Source organism: Sprattus sprattus (assembly GCF_963457725.1).
Source record: "Sprattus sprattus genome assembly, chromosome: 9".
Taxonomy (NCBI): Eukaryota; Metazoa; Chordata; class Actinopteri; order Clupeiformes; family Clupeidae; genus Sprattus; species Sprattus sprattus.
Genome location: NC_137928.1, coordinates 21793154 through 21807417, shown reverse-complemented (window position 1 = coordinate 21807417; position 14264 = coordinate 21793154). Strand labels below are relative to the sequence as shown.

Sequence of the window (14264 nt, the reverse complement as noted above, 5' to 3'; positions counted from 1 at the left end):
CTTCATGGAGGCAGCCCTGCACAGGTTGGAAGAGAAGGGTCTGGATGGAGTATAGCTACGCAGCTAATCACAGTCATTGATTCAGGGAAGAGAAGGGGCTGGATGGAGTATAGCTACGCAGCTAATCACAGTCATTGATTCAGGGAAGTTGTCAGAATGCTGCTGCTGGTCTGGTGTTTGGAGCAGGGCATAGAGAGAGGGCAGACATTGTTGTGTTACAGCCTGATTTCATCGATCCATTGGTCAGAGTGGGAGGAGTGTTTTTATTTAATGAACTATTATTGATGCCATTTCAGCTACAGCATTTCATGCGGCCCCTTGAATACCTATGCTCTCATCTCTATCGTTAAGTCTTTATCTTGGCCTCAGGCCCCTGATGAGGTCTTGTGTTTGGCATCCATCAAAGTGATGCTGTGTTATTAAATATAGATTTAGGGGCTGTATGAGAACGAAACTGCCCATTGATCTCACGCCGCCGTTCTGTTCCACCTCTGTGGTTTTGTTTTGCCTTTCATGTGCCTGTGGATTTTTAAGTGAATCACTGAAGTTCCCACCTTCTTGTTGCCGTGGAGACTCTCTCTCTCTCGCTCACTGTCTATCCCTCTCTCTCTCTCTGTCTCTCCCTCTCTCCCTCCCCCTCGCCTCCCTTCCCATCTCTCTCCTTCCCTCCATCCAATCCTACAGGTTAGTGTTGACATCCCCTGCCTTAGCCAACACGGTGTGCTCTGAGAAGTGCTAGTGTTGTATGCTGAGGTGGGCGGGTGGATCTGCCATTGACTGGTTGAGCCTGGCTGTTCGCTGGGCCACTGGGCTGCAATCTGTGCTGTTGTGTGTTGCTGAACTGCTGCTCTTAGCCGCTCCCCCCTGCCTTCTGTGTCTCATTACTCCCTCAGAAGGCAAGCGCTGCATCTCTCTCTCTCTCTCTCTCTCTCTCTCTCCCCCTCTCCCTCGCGCTCACTCGCTTACTCGCTTACTCTCTCTCCACTTTAGCTTGCTCTGTTGCGCACACACGCTCGGTCTCTCTCTCTAGCGCGTTTGCTCTCCCTCTCTCTCTACCTGCCATAGAGGGAGCAGGGAGGCTGGAGCTCAGCAGAGAGACATAGAGGCAGTCAGGAAGGAGGAGAGAGCAGCTGAGGAGGACTAGACGAGCAGCACCATCCACTCAGACACTCTGTGGATTTAAAGGGATTTTCTGGTTTTGCGCTGCACTCATCAAAGCAGGGGCAGAGACACATAGAAGAAAAGCCCCTTTACTTGTGGATCTCGTTGTTTTGGAGGGGGTGGGGGGGGGCAGGGGGATTGATCGGGGGAAGGGGACGGGGGGACCTGTTATCTTCAGTCTCTCCTCGAGTGCTGGTTTTGTGGTGATTGATAGCGTTGGATCTGTGCGGATCAGTGGGAGGCTGAGTCCAGGCTGGGCGGCACGCGTGTCTGCGAAGACAGACTAGCCGGGCGTCCCGCATGCTGCACATGGTGCGGACCCTCGCACAGTTCTCCATCGCCCTAGAGGAGATGCAGGAGAATGGGGAGAGTGTCAGCGACGACAGCGGAGGAGGCGGAGGAGGAGGAGGAGGAGGAGGAGGAGGGACAGGGGACGAGGTGTCGGACAGGGGAACGACAGGCGAACCTGGCGGGAATGGGAATGCCAACGGGGGCTCGGGAGTCATCCAAACAAGTAGCGAGGTAGCTGTGTTTGTGCTTGGCATGTTGGCTGTGATGTTGTGCCTCCATGATTTGCCTCCTGAGATTCCATTCACAGATACTTTTATGTAACACAGGGAATGGGGAATGGGGAACTCTTTCTCATCTGCTTGGTCATGTCTTGGCTTTTCTGTTGTCATGTGAACCTCCTCGTAGTCTCTCCTTTTCTGTTGTCATGTGAACCTCCTCGTAGTCTCTCCTTTTCTGTTGTCATCTGAACCTCCTCGTAGTCTCTCCTTTTCTTTTGTCATCTGAACCTCCTCGTAGTCTCTCCTTTTCTGTTGTCATGTGGACCTACTCATATTCTCACCTTTTCTGTTGTCATCTGAACCTCCTCGTAGTCTCTCCTTTTCTGTTGTCATCTGAACCTCCTCATATTCTCACCTTTTCTGTTGTCATCTGAACCTCCTCGTAGTCTTTCCTTCCAACACCAGGTTGCAGCTCAGCCATCTCATCCTTAATCGAATTATAGGTGATCATAACGGGCCAGCGGTGAATCAGGGGATTACTTCCATTGTTTCCAAGCTCCACATCCTACCAAGCACAACCTGCTCTAATGTGTTCATCTGCCTGTGTGAGGGGTTTGTGAGGAGTACTGTGAAGACAGACGCACACTTTGATATTTTATTCTCATCCCCACCCTTTACCTTCCCCAGTCCTGCTGCAGTTTATGTTTTCTTTTCTTTTATGTGTCTTTGTCATAACTACTCCCTTCATCAGAGTGATACCGCGTGTAATATCCATCATATTCAGAGATTGCATAACTACCCCGGCTCACTCATTTTGTATGCTGAAGTTTTATCCATTAATCATTTGACCATCTGTTTGAGTGGTCAGTCACTGTTGGGGGTTGTGTTGGGCTGATTGACTTGGTTTTTGTGTATGGCGAGGTTTTGCTTCTGACATTCTTTTGGAGGCATGGCCCTAGCTGTTGTTTCTCCATTCATGTTGGCTGTGTACATGTGTGAAGGTGTCTATTAGGAGATACGGAGTAGCCTGGATTATATGTCTCTGCTGTCTCTTCTGTCTCTGCTCATACACACACACACACACACACACACTTTGTCTATGTAATCTGAACGCACAGACACATAATCTCTGGAGGGGATTTACCTGTCTGTGTTGAGAGGTAGGGCTTGATGAATCTGAGGGGGCCTGTGGGGGAGGGACACATTTATTCCCACTGTGTTAACGAGGGTATTAATACCATGAAAAGAGCTTGAAACAATCTGACCCGTATGTTTGTTGTCGTTGTTAAATCCCTAATACCACCTCCCCCTAACCATATGCAACAGACATTTCCTTCTGTGAGGTTTGAGTGCTTTGTGAAGTAGTAATGATTCGTCTGTTTCTCCTGTAGGTAAGCGTTTACATGTTACAGATAATCTGTATACACGTTTTATTTTTCTTCCAGCTTCTGGATTTGTATCGGTCAGATTCTCTGCCTCTTTCCTGCATCTTTTCTATTCCCTTGGACCCAAAAATAGTAGTTTAGCCAAAGTCGTGTGACTGCTGTTGGAACAGGGCACTTAAGTGGGTGAAATGCCATTAGGCTGTGATGGCCTGTTGTGTTGTGTTCTGCTCTTGCAGAGTGTTAGGAATACATGGCTCTTTTTAGATTGAAAGGAATATTAAACCTTGTTGCTTTCCTCAGATTTGTCTTGCATCAGTGCCAAGAAGTAACCTGTGTTTGGTTTTCCGGTTAATATAGCCACTGTAATCCATTGGTTTAAAACGTATGCAGTGATATTACTCATATAGAAATGGTAGTTTTGTATTGCCCGAACCCAAAGCCTAGTCATGGCCCTGGCCGATGAGATGCTCTAGGACAGTTGCCCCGCGGTTGACTCTTGGTTACAGTGCTCATACAGTAGGTGACTAGATGCCTCAGGTCGATCCTGCATGCCTGGAGAATTCTCCTTGTCCCATGATGTGCATATGGAATGCTGTGGGGATTTTTAGTGTTTGCTTTGGTCTCCTGGGAATTGGTCTGACCTCGGGGAAATCCAGGCACACCAAGGAATGTGGGATGAGAAAACAGGGATGCCAGATTATGTGTGATGGGGATTTGATGAGGGATCATCCTGTCTCTGTTTCATCTTGTCCATGGGGGCATTACCCTCCACCCCCACATCACTGGCTCTGCCAGCCTAATTGATCCTGCTGGCTCGTTGGCTTTGGGGCCGGCGACAAGTGACTGGTATCGATCAGTAAATTAGATTTTTTACAGACCGCACATGCAAGCGCATATGCTGCTTGTGTCTATTGTCCAAACACGAAGCCCTACACAAACACACACGCATGCACGTCACACACACACTGGTCACATGCACACACACATGCACACTCCCACTCTGTGTGCCTTTGTCTCAGCCTATGGCATCATCAAATTTATATAATGCTGATGAAAGGAACTGCAGGGCGGCAGCGTCATGGCGGCTGCCTCGGCTGCTCGTGAGGCTGCTGGTTGAGCACTGTTGAGCACCCAGAGACTGTTGAGTCCGATGCTGTGGCCTGGGCTGGAGGATGGGGCCTGGACAGGGGAGAGGATGTAAGGACAAGGGCTTGGAGATGGAGGGCTAGCATCCATGCTGAGGCAGGAGTTGTGGCTGCAGCTAAGACCACGCAGTCATCACCACGAGTGGAGAGGAGAGGAGAGGAGAGGGGAGGGGTGTGATGTCGGACCCAGGTGCTAGGCAACTAGCTTCCCACATTCCCAGATCACCTTTTCTCTGGTTTCCAAGGTCCCCAAGGCACCACAGCAGGCAGTCAATGACATTTAATGTTCTACCATTTTCTGTGCTCTGATTTTTGTTCTTTTGTTGAATTGTTTCTCCCTTTCAGATCCATCTGTTCGGTAGTTTTTACTGTATTATGAAGCAAATTATTGTTGAAGATCAAGTGTCCTTTCGGCAGTTTTCTGTGATTACAGTTTTAATCCATGAGGTGGATTTTTAAATTCTTAAAACAATCTCCAAGGCTTAAATCTGATAGGAAGAAGCTTGAGCAGGTTTTCAAGGATTTGTGATGCGGTTCCCGTTCCCATCCAAAATTCCACCTGCTCCATCCAGCGCATGGCATTAATAAAGCCTCCATGGCATAAGGGGGCTGTGTGCGGGGGCTAGACAGACAGCTTGGCAACTTCACTAAACGGCCTCGTGTCCTGCGGGCCTTCACCAGACAGCTGCTCCACAGAGGGGAAACCAGATCCGAGCCCCCCCCACCACCCCTCGTACACTGCATGGCTCAGGCCCCAGAGCCAACAACAACCAGGGGAGCGCAAGAGGAGCCAGACTTCTGCCTGGCCGACCTGTCCCTCTCACTCATTAGTCTTGAGGCTGGAGCCTGAGTCCCAGCAGCCAGCACTGTGTCATAATGATGCTCAGGGGTGGGAGAGGAGAGAGCTGGCGACTGGGCACTGCAGGAGTGTTGGGTTTCATGGGCATGAGGGCAGTGAATGCAGAGCCAGTTCCGTCTATCAGAGCTGCACCAGCATTGCAGTTATAGGTGACTTTAGGGTGGGTTGAGACATGGGGGCTGTCCAGCCCATCTGCCCAGCCTGAGTTGAATCAACGTTAACTTTCATGAATTGCGCATTAGCTCAAATAACACACAACACAGTAAAAGCAAACTAAGGCACAGCAACTCCACTCACAGACTCATGTGTTCCACATTGACTGCTTAGGGAAAATAGGAATGAGGGGAACACAATCTGCCATTGTCCCTGGTGCTAACTTGGTTACCTTAGTGTTCCCGTGACCAAGATGAAACATCGAGACTTCATTCCTTGCGGAACATTCTAGGTTGTGAGTGATGCAGTAAGGGACCTTCCTCAGAATAAGAGCGCATAATCCAATAAGAGTTCTACGGTCTATATTGTGAGAACAAGACTCAGAGGTTTGCAAAGAGCCTTGTTTCATTCACATTATCAGCCCCACCCCCGTTTGGCTACGTAGGGCAAGGGCTAGAGATGGTTCTCACTGGTCAGCCAGTAGTAAGGGATGACTAATCGATTGTAGATTTCTAAACTGCTGCCAAGAATAGTTGGCAACAGAACAAAGCCAGAAGTATGTTTTTGTCTGGTGTTGTAGGGATGAACAAGCAAACTACTGCACATTAGAGTTAAAAGACAAACTCCAAGACGCGGCTGTTTTTTAGTTATTCTCCAAAAAATAGAATAGAAAAACAGTCTATTACTGTACTTGTACTGTTCAGTCACATTGTGGATATCTTGACATCCCACACTCTCATTAATACTGTACAACTCCCCATGAAGGGGGATTCTTTTGAAGGTAGAGGCTTTGAGTCCCTCTGTTCCCTAAGTCCTTGAGAGAATAAAGAGCAGTTGCTGACCTGCATATTTGGCTTTCCTTGCTTCATTTGTGATTAATGTTCCTCCCAGCTGTTGAACTGAGCTACTTAAATGCATCTCTTTATTTAATCATGTGTTCATGTGCTCCACCTCTGTGAGTTCCCATGCCATTTTTGTTTCTCTTGGGTCACCCAATTCTGATGCTCACCTAGCGGAGGCCCAACCTTCCCAAGGCTGGGAGGGGCACGTGTGTTTGCTTATGCTTGTGATTCTACTCTCAGTACAATCTCCTTTTCACCCAAACAGGATTCGCTGCCTCTCATTTCCTCTTACTCAGCACACGTTGCCCCTTCCGAGGCGTCTCTCCTGCCTTCACCTTACTGCCACATTCCTCAGTGCCCCACCAGAATTGAAGGCATATTAGGAGAAAGAGATGTTTTCATGCGTGAGGGGGACCTCAGGTTTGCTTTTACACTGAGGGAAACAGTCAGGCTTATGGTGGGTAGGGCATCAGAGAACTCACCTCAGTGAGATATAGGGGAAAGGGTGAAGGAGCTTATGTTGAAGCTATGTGCTAAGGTTGGAGTGTGTAAGACTCATAATAAAATATCCAAATGTGTATTGACTCCTATTAACTTCTAAGCCTTTGCCCACATTTTCGGCCAACAGTCACGAATGCCACTAGCTAGCCAAGTGTTCTCATGTATACAGTCTGAATACATTGACTGTAATGTGTACTGTAAACAGAAAGCATACTCAAGTTGAGTGTATGCTGTGTAATTAAGTATCCTACAATTGCTGCTTTTTGCACTGTGGAATTACTCGTGCTGGTGTTTGTATCTGGTCTTGCTTGGAACACAGTTCTATCAGTGGCGGTCCGTGCATTTCACAACTAGGCCTTCAGCGATGTCCTACACGATGTTAAACTGAGTGAATCCACCTCCTAATACCATCATTATGACGCCATGGCTCTCGAACCAGTATATTTTATACAGAAAGGCAGTATAAGTGAGCATTGCATCACCTTAACATAGTCGAGTAGGCTACAACAGACTTTATTAATATTTCCGGAGCATTTCAAATCAATACACCCGTATTAACAATACATTAAGAGTAGTAAACTCTAAGTTATATGATCGCTTGGATATTACTGTCACAACTTAAAAATAAAAGGCGATTTTCAGGGATTAGTCTACAAAGTTTTATTAAGTCCACCAAAAGTAGCCTATGTGACTCAATGTGAGGTTTAACAAGTTTAACAAGTAACATCGCATTGTCCCACCTGCAAAGCAGTTTCATTAAACTTCCCATCCTCACGATATCCAGTTTTTCTTGAAAGTTCCGTCTTGAAAATGGCGTTGTAATTGTATCAAAAACTGGAATTATCAAGTTTGTGTAAACTAATTTATTTGAGTTGGTTAATGTAATTATATTTAGTCTTACCAATTGAAACAACTAGAAGAATAAGCATTGAAACCGATGTACGTCGTTTTAGCCAGCTAAACTGAGCACTGAAGCACTGCACCGGTCTGCCTCAGTATCCAATCAAAGGACGTTTACGTGTCACGTTCAACGCGAGGAAAGAACTCTTCCGGGCCTTCTAGAAGGCCCAGTGTCGCCAACTCGAAATCTGATTGGTTGTCACAACTGTCTGTTTCAGTTCATTCAACTTAAATGAACTGAAACAGCAAGTTGTGATAGCCAATCAGATGTACACGGGCCTTCAATGTGAATTCTGAAGGCCTCAGGGAAGATTTCTGTTCTCTGGGAAGATTTCAAGGAGCGTGGCAACACATGATAGCGGAAATATGATTGGATGAAAGCTCTAACATAAATGAACAACGCTGGAAGCATGAAATGAAGATAATGGACTATGGGGAATCATTTAATACATATTTATGAAAAGAAAATATTAAAATTAAATTTATTTTATTACATTTATTTTCTGATGATGTTTAGGCCAGCAGAGAAGGCCTTGAAGGCCCTGACGGACCGCCACTGAGTTCTATAATATGCTGTCTACCACTTAATATCCTATCTACCACTTACCATCTACCAGTCTCTTTCCCTCTATGGCCCCCTTCAAGATTTCAGATAAAAAAATTGTATTGTCTATCAATTAATAATAGAAAAATGGGTTGGGTTATGGACTCACAAACAAAACAAGCCAAATTGCAATAAACGATTCACAAAAAATGACATTCAAACACAATTAGTTGCCTAAATGGACACCCATGCCATTTGCCTGATGGGATCCTTACTGATGGAGTCGGCTTTTCTATTCACTCGGTAAATGTAAAGGTCTGAGAGTTGGGCCTGAGTTGTGACAGTGATTTTGGTTGCGGGCTTGATGATTCAGAGTTGGGCCTGAGTTGTGACAGTGATTTTGGTTGCGGGCTTGATGATTCTTGTGAGTTTTTCCTTGCTTTTCTTTGTCAGGAAGTTTGTTCCCGGATGCAATGTTAAATTGTGAGGACTGATTCGCTGAGTGGCTGGTGTACTGCTGCTTGGATGTCCTGTCTGACATTAAAACCCTTCAGCCTCCTCAGAACATGCGCTGTGGTGCCTTCAGATAGATTTGAAACTGTTCACTCTGACATGATGGGGTCTGTCCTTCAAAAAGTTCTTAATCCATAAAACCAGCGTTGTGTTGACATGAAGTCCTTGGAAGCAGTGTAGAAGTGTGTATTAAAAGCTGGAGAAAAGCTGATGAAGCTCATGAATAAAATCCTGAGTTTGGAGGGCAAACTGGACTGGGTCCAGACTCTCTCACCCATTGCATTTACAAACGGCTTTGGTATGGGGCTTTTAGGTAACGATGATGATGGTCGTCTCCTCCAATGCCCCAGGGACGGAACCTGGCATTCCTGAAAAGCTGAAAAAGCTGTGCCAACACACACCGCCCAGCTGACCCCCACAGTCCCTCAGTACACGGCCCTTTGAGCCCCTCGAGTCCAGGAGCTTTCCTCGATTAGACCTTATAGAGGATGGAAACGATCTTCTGCTCCACCACACTGATTGGTGCAGGGGCGAACCTGGTGTTGGTTGGGGTCCAGTCCTCCATGAGGTCAGTCCTGTTGAACCTGCTGTAGAAGTTGCTCTGCTACAAAGGGGGCGAGGATGGGGTACTGTATCTTAGCAATGCCAAGCCTCCCTCGCATTTTCTCTGGTGAGCCTCTCCTCCATCTTGTTTTTGTATTGTAGCTTGGCCAGCTTGGTGGTGTTTCAGATCCGTTTTCAGTACTTTTTTTTGTCTACCTGTATAATTGCCATTTTTTTTAAGGTTGAGCCAGTGTTTTAACTCTCTGGTTCCTCAGGGTTTGTTATTAGGAAAGATCCTGACCTATGATAGAACTGGAATGGAACTGTGACATGTATGAACAGATGGAGTCGTTGAGTATACTCTGGTCGCCTGCACTCCTCTGGAAGAACATCTCTTGCCGTCAGTGAGCTCCAAAAAAACCTCATAGTCTCATTATTGCTGACCTTAATGTTTTTTTGATGGATCTTGTGTGTTTTCAATTGTTTTCTGTTTTTTGGCAGCTGTAAGAAACCAAAGCAGGGTTGGGGCGAGGAGACATATGCGCCACAGCCTACGGTCAAGTCCCGTTGGAGATGCGACATACAGCTCCAGCTTTTATTTTGTAGTGATTGTGTGGACGGATTGATTTGTAGTATCGTGAGCAGTCGGTTTCACGTACTGTGAAGTTGGTTGCCCATCTGTCATTTACAACCATGCAAAGCACACACCCCCAATTGATTCTCCTGTTTTTCTAATTTGTGTTTTCGTAGTCAGTCAAATTTGACCAGCACCCTGAGGTAATTTTGTAGTGACTGTGCATTTGACACACTTGAGTAAAACCAGGTAGTGGGAGCTTCTAGTAAATGGAGCCTATCCACTCGATGAGCCTATGCCATGTTCTCTCGAACAGTAGAAATATCTGTAATTTCCACCATGAAGTCAATTTCTTTCTCAAGGGTGGTCGTGTCATTTAACCCTGTCTTTTGTCAGAAGGCCATCAGAAATATTCCACTGTGTAATGGAGTAGTTGCAATGAAGACTCCACCTACTACACTAGGCCATTATGGGCATGAGTAATTAAAGCGCACAAAGCACCTTTTTAGGTTATGGAAGAGCGAACACAAAGAATTATGGCTGGCCTTGTTTATGTTTTGTCAGGAGCTAGATGTGACCTCCTTCATGCTGTCGTGAAATGAGTGTTTTCACTAATACACTATCGCGCTGCTGTGGGTGGGGACCAGGGCCGTGGGACGCTAGCAGGCTAAATTGCGGTACAATTATGTGTCAAAATAATCGTGCCATTGTGTCAGGGGCACAAGGAGTGAACAGTCACAACAGGGACCCCCTAATAGACACTGGGGGCCGGGTCACATGCCTGCACATGTGCCTTTCATGCCATAGTGCATGCTCTAGACACAACCGCAGGTAAGAGGCTGGCAGTCAATCCCATGTTGTTTTTGTAGCGCTGGCTTCAGGTTAGATAGCCCTCATTGTGTTGGTTTGAAATGAAAACAAGTGATCTGTCCCAGACATGTTGTCACTCAGGTGAGGTACGTGGCATGGCCCTTTGGCTGCTGACGAGGGGTTACCTGAGGAGATTTATTTTGGTGTCTGGCCCACCACCTGCTGAGGCCACTGGGATGGCATCCCACTGGAAGTGGAGTCTTAATGTCATCTTCAGTTATTTTTAGGTCAGAATTTTGTGGTTGTTAGGTGGCATGGGAGGAAAGAATGCAAAACACTGCCCAAAGTGTGTGTGTGTGTGTGTGTGTGTGTGTGTGTGTGTGTGTGTGTGTGTGTGTGTGTGTGTGTGTGTGTGTGTGTGTGTGTGTTTGCCAGACAGACCAGAAGGCTAAGGGAACAGTAATCAGCAGGAACTCTAAGATTGTTGTTTGTCTCGCTGGTGGCCCTACTTTTTTTAGGTCTCATTTGCAACCTGGTCTCCTCAGGATATACATGCCAGTCATGTTGCCTCATCTGCAGTGTTTATTTTAAGTAAATCATTACCCTTATTCAGGTCCACATCAGGTTCTGGAAAGTTCTATTCCTGTTTGCCTTAGTGCAACTCATGTTGCCCAGATCACATAGCAGTCAATAAACCTATCCACCCCCTAACCCCCCCCCCCCCCCCACCCCCCCCCACCCCACACACATTTTCTCTCTTTCTCTTTTCCTCTCTCTCACATACTCCATCTGTTTCTGTCTTGTTTCTGTCCACGGCATCTTTTGTTTCTGACCTGCGTGTCATCGATTCAAACCGTATGACCCTGTCTTGTAATAACTACATATTACCTTTTTCTTGGATGAAGTCTGCCAGCTTTTTTGTTTATAGGCCTGGCTAGCATTTGGGTGCTTTGGCCATGTGAATGGGATGACTCAGCCGTGTGAAGTCAGACTGAAGTCAGGAGGTATAAAAAGCCGACCGTCTTGGGGGCGGGGGGCAGGGGGGGTCAACAGGTTCTCTCAAACAGGGAAGCATGGCACGTGCCAGATGTGGCAGCGCACCAATTATCATTATTATCTGCTCAGCACTATGCTAGTAAAGCAGTGGTTCAGGAGGGCACGTCTGACTGTGGCAACAATCACGACAGACACCAGATTGGTCGTCTCTCTCTCTCTCCTGGCCGACGGCGTGAGGGAGAAGAGAGAGCGGCCTGGGCGCCTCTCAGCATGTCTCCGTCCGCCTCGTCGTTTAGGCTCCTCTACCTCCCGCTGCTCTGCTGGGTTGTCGTGACTTCCCTTCATCTTTTTTTTCTATATCGTCTCTATCCCTCTTTCTATCTCTCTTTATTCGTTGTCTGTCCTCTCCGTTTGGTTTGAAATAGCATTGGTGCTTTGCTTGAAAATAAGGAGAATTTTTTCCCCCTAGTCAGTGCTGCTTAGGATAATCTGTTCTCAGCCCCAGAGAGTAGCTCCAGTCGCCACAGTCTTCTCTTTCCATGACACCAGACGATCCGTATCAACAGAGGTCTCAGGCGGTGTGTGTGTGTGTGCGCGTGCATATGTGTGTGTGTGTGTATGTGTGTGTGTGTTTGTTTCTGTGTGTGTAACCTGAGCAAGGAGAATGAGGCGCCTCAAACTACCCTGGAGTCTCCGTGCGTCCCCAACCGCAGAGCTCCGTGTGACCTGTGCGCCTCCGACTGAGCCCTGGCTATTTTTTTATTTTTACACACAAATGCCACACGATGGCTTCACCTCATTCTCTCTGACCTTAACAGCAGCTTAATGCCAGAGAATGTCATTATGGTTAATAGGAGATTCCCAGGCCTCTCAGAACTGTATAGTGCGCCCAGCTCTTCCTTCGTAGACTTCCCCAATTAAGTGTGTTGTATATGGCTGGGTTGTCAGAGGGAGTGATTGCCATTCGCTCGGTTGGGTACAATTACTGAGTCTGCTCGTGGCTTGCTGAAGACATATTAGGGGAGTCCACCCCCTGTCCTCTCTTTACCACGTTCAGTCTCAAACCTCCTTCGCTCTGAGAAAGCTGCCTGATGTACAGCATGCCATGCATATAATGCAGTCCTTCATGCAACCACTAAGTGTAGCTTCATGGCCCCATCGTGTGTGTGTGTCAGTGGAGGCTTCTCCATTGAGGAGAGGGAGGAAGATCCTCCTTAACATTTTGAGAATAAAAAGTGTACTTTGCCCAGACTACTGTGATTAATTAAAACCCTTAAATAGGACTACTTTAATACCTTTGTATATGTAATGTTAGTTTCCCTGGGTAAAGATGACATTAGCACCCCCTATCGCTATCGAAAATTACTGCCGGAGGACCTTCCTCCCTCTACCCTCCATTGACTCCCATTCATTTCTCTGCCTGCGCTGGCGGCTCGTGGAATGCGTTGACTTCAATGGCAGAGAGGAGGACGATCCTCCTCTGAGAGGGTGTGACTAGTTTAGGGGTCTGGATAGCGCTAAAATCTATTAACGAATAGGCTGGAGTCACGTCTGCGCTATAAACCAATAAGCAGAGGCCCTGGATATGGTGGGTGGGGTTATCCCCTCAAATCTAGGCTACGAAAGATAATCTGCTCAGTCTAAGAGACACAGTTAAGCAAGAATATCTGATCATTTTAATAATGAGAACACATTAGCAAATTAGCAAATAAAGTAAACTATGGAAACCGAGGACATTGTTCATGTTTTATTACAGAAACCATTCCATGGGGTGAGTTACAATGACAAGTTGGCCATTAAAGCAACAGGTAGACCAATTCCAAAGATTGAAATCACCAAAAGCAACGGCAGAGTCAGTGTCGTGAGTGCTACATGGTTTGCTAGGTAGGCTACTCGTGGGTGACTGGTAGCATTACCAACAATCGGTTATATTGCTGGCCCTGTTTACTAATGAATGTCAACTCTCCAACGTGGTCTTTTCATCGATTTACTGATATAAAAAATATTGACAGGGCAACCAAGCGCCACGACAAATGTCAAGACCACGTTGGTGCTGCTATCCGCCTTTCATTGCTAGGCGGCACCATGCCTATAGAGCGGTTAGTGGATGAGGGTGTGCGGCTGCAAATTCAACAGCACAACGCTAAAGTGCGTGGCAATAGGGAGGTGGTAAAACGTCTGTTAGATGCAACGGCTTACCTAGGCATGCTAGAGTTGTCTTTCAGGGGGCATAACGAAGGGGAAAATTCTGACAACAAGGGCAATTACAGGGAACTTGCGGAGGTGATAGCGAAGTATGACCGTGTTCTGGCAGAACATCTGGAAAGCCCCACCGTCTTCTCACAGGCATGTCAAAAACAATCCAGAACGATCTAATTGCAGCCATTCACCATTCGATTGAAACAGAGCTAGAAAAGGAACTTAACAGGGCACACTTCTTTTCCTGGCAAATTGACGAGACCACAGACATTAGCTGTCATTCTCAGCTGTCTGTCATCTTGCGCTATGTTGATGACCACGGTACAATTCAGGAACGCCGTTTTTCTAGCCAATAATACTTGAGAAAAAGGATGTAAGTGAATGATTCAGAGCATGATGCATTTGAAATGGCATCAATTATGGTCTTGTGTCTTCATTCTTCTTAAAACAATTGTAGCTGAAAATAATCAGACATATTACAACCAATAGCTTCAGTCATTGAGTGGAAAAAATAGGCCCAATGATTGGCCCAGAATCTTTTATTTAGTTTTACAAATCAAGAGTAGTCCTGATTTGACTAATTGCCTTTGCATCCTTTCCTTCTGGCCTGGACTAGTCCATCAAAGACAT

The 14264-nt window shown here is 46.6% G+C and overlaps 1 protein-coding gene across 1 annotated transcript in view; it reads left to right on the top strand.

Moving 5' to 3' along the window:
• Positions 1-14264, top strand: part of arhgef17 (Rho guanine nucleotide exchange factor (GEF) 17) — a 76342-nt gene that overhangs the window by 43458 nt on the left and 18620 nt on the right. The gene's annotated exons all lie outside the window — the stretch shown is intronic.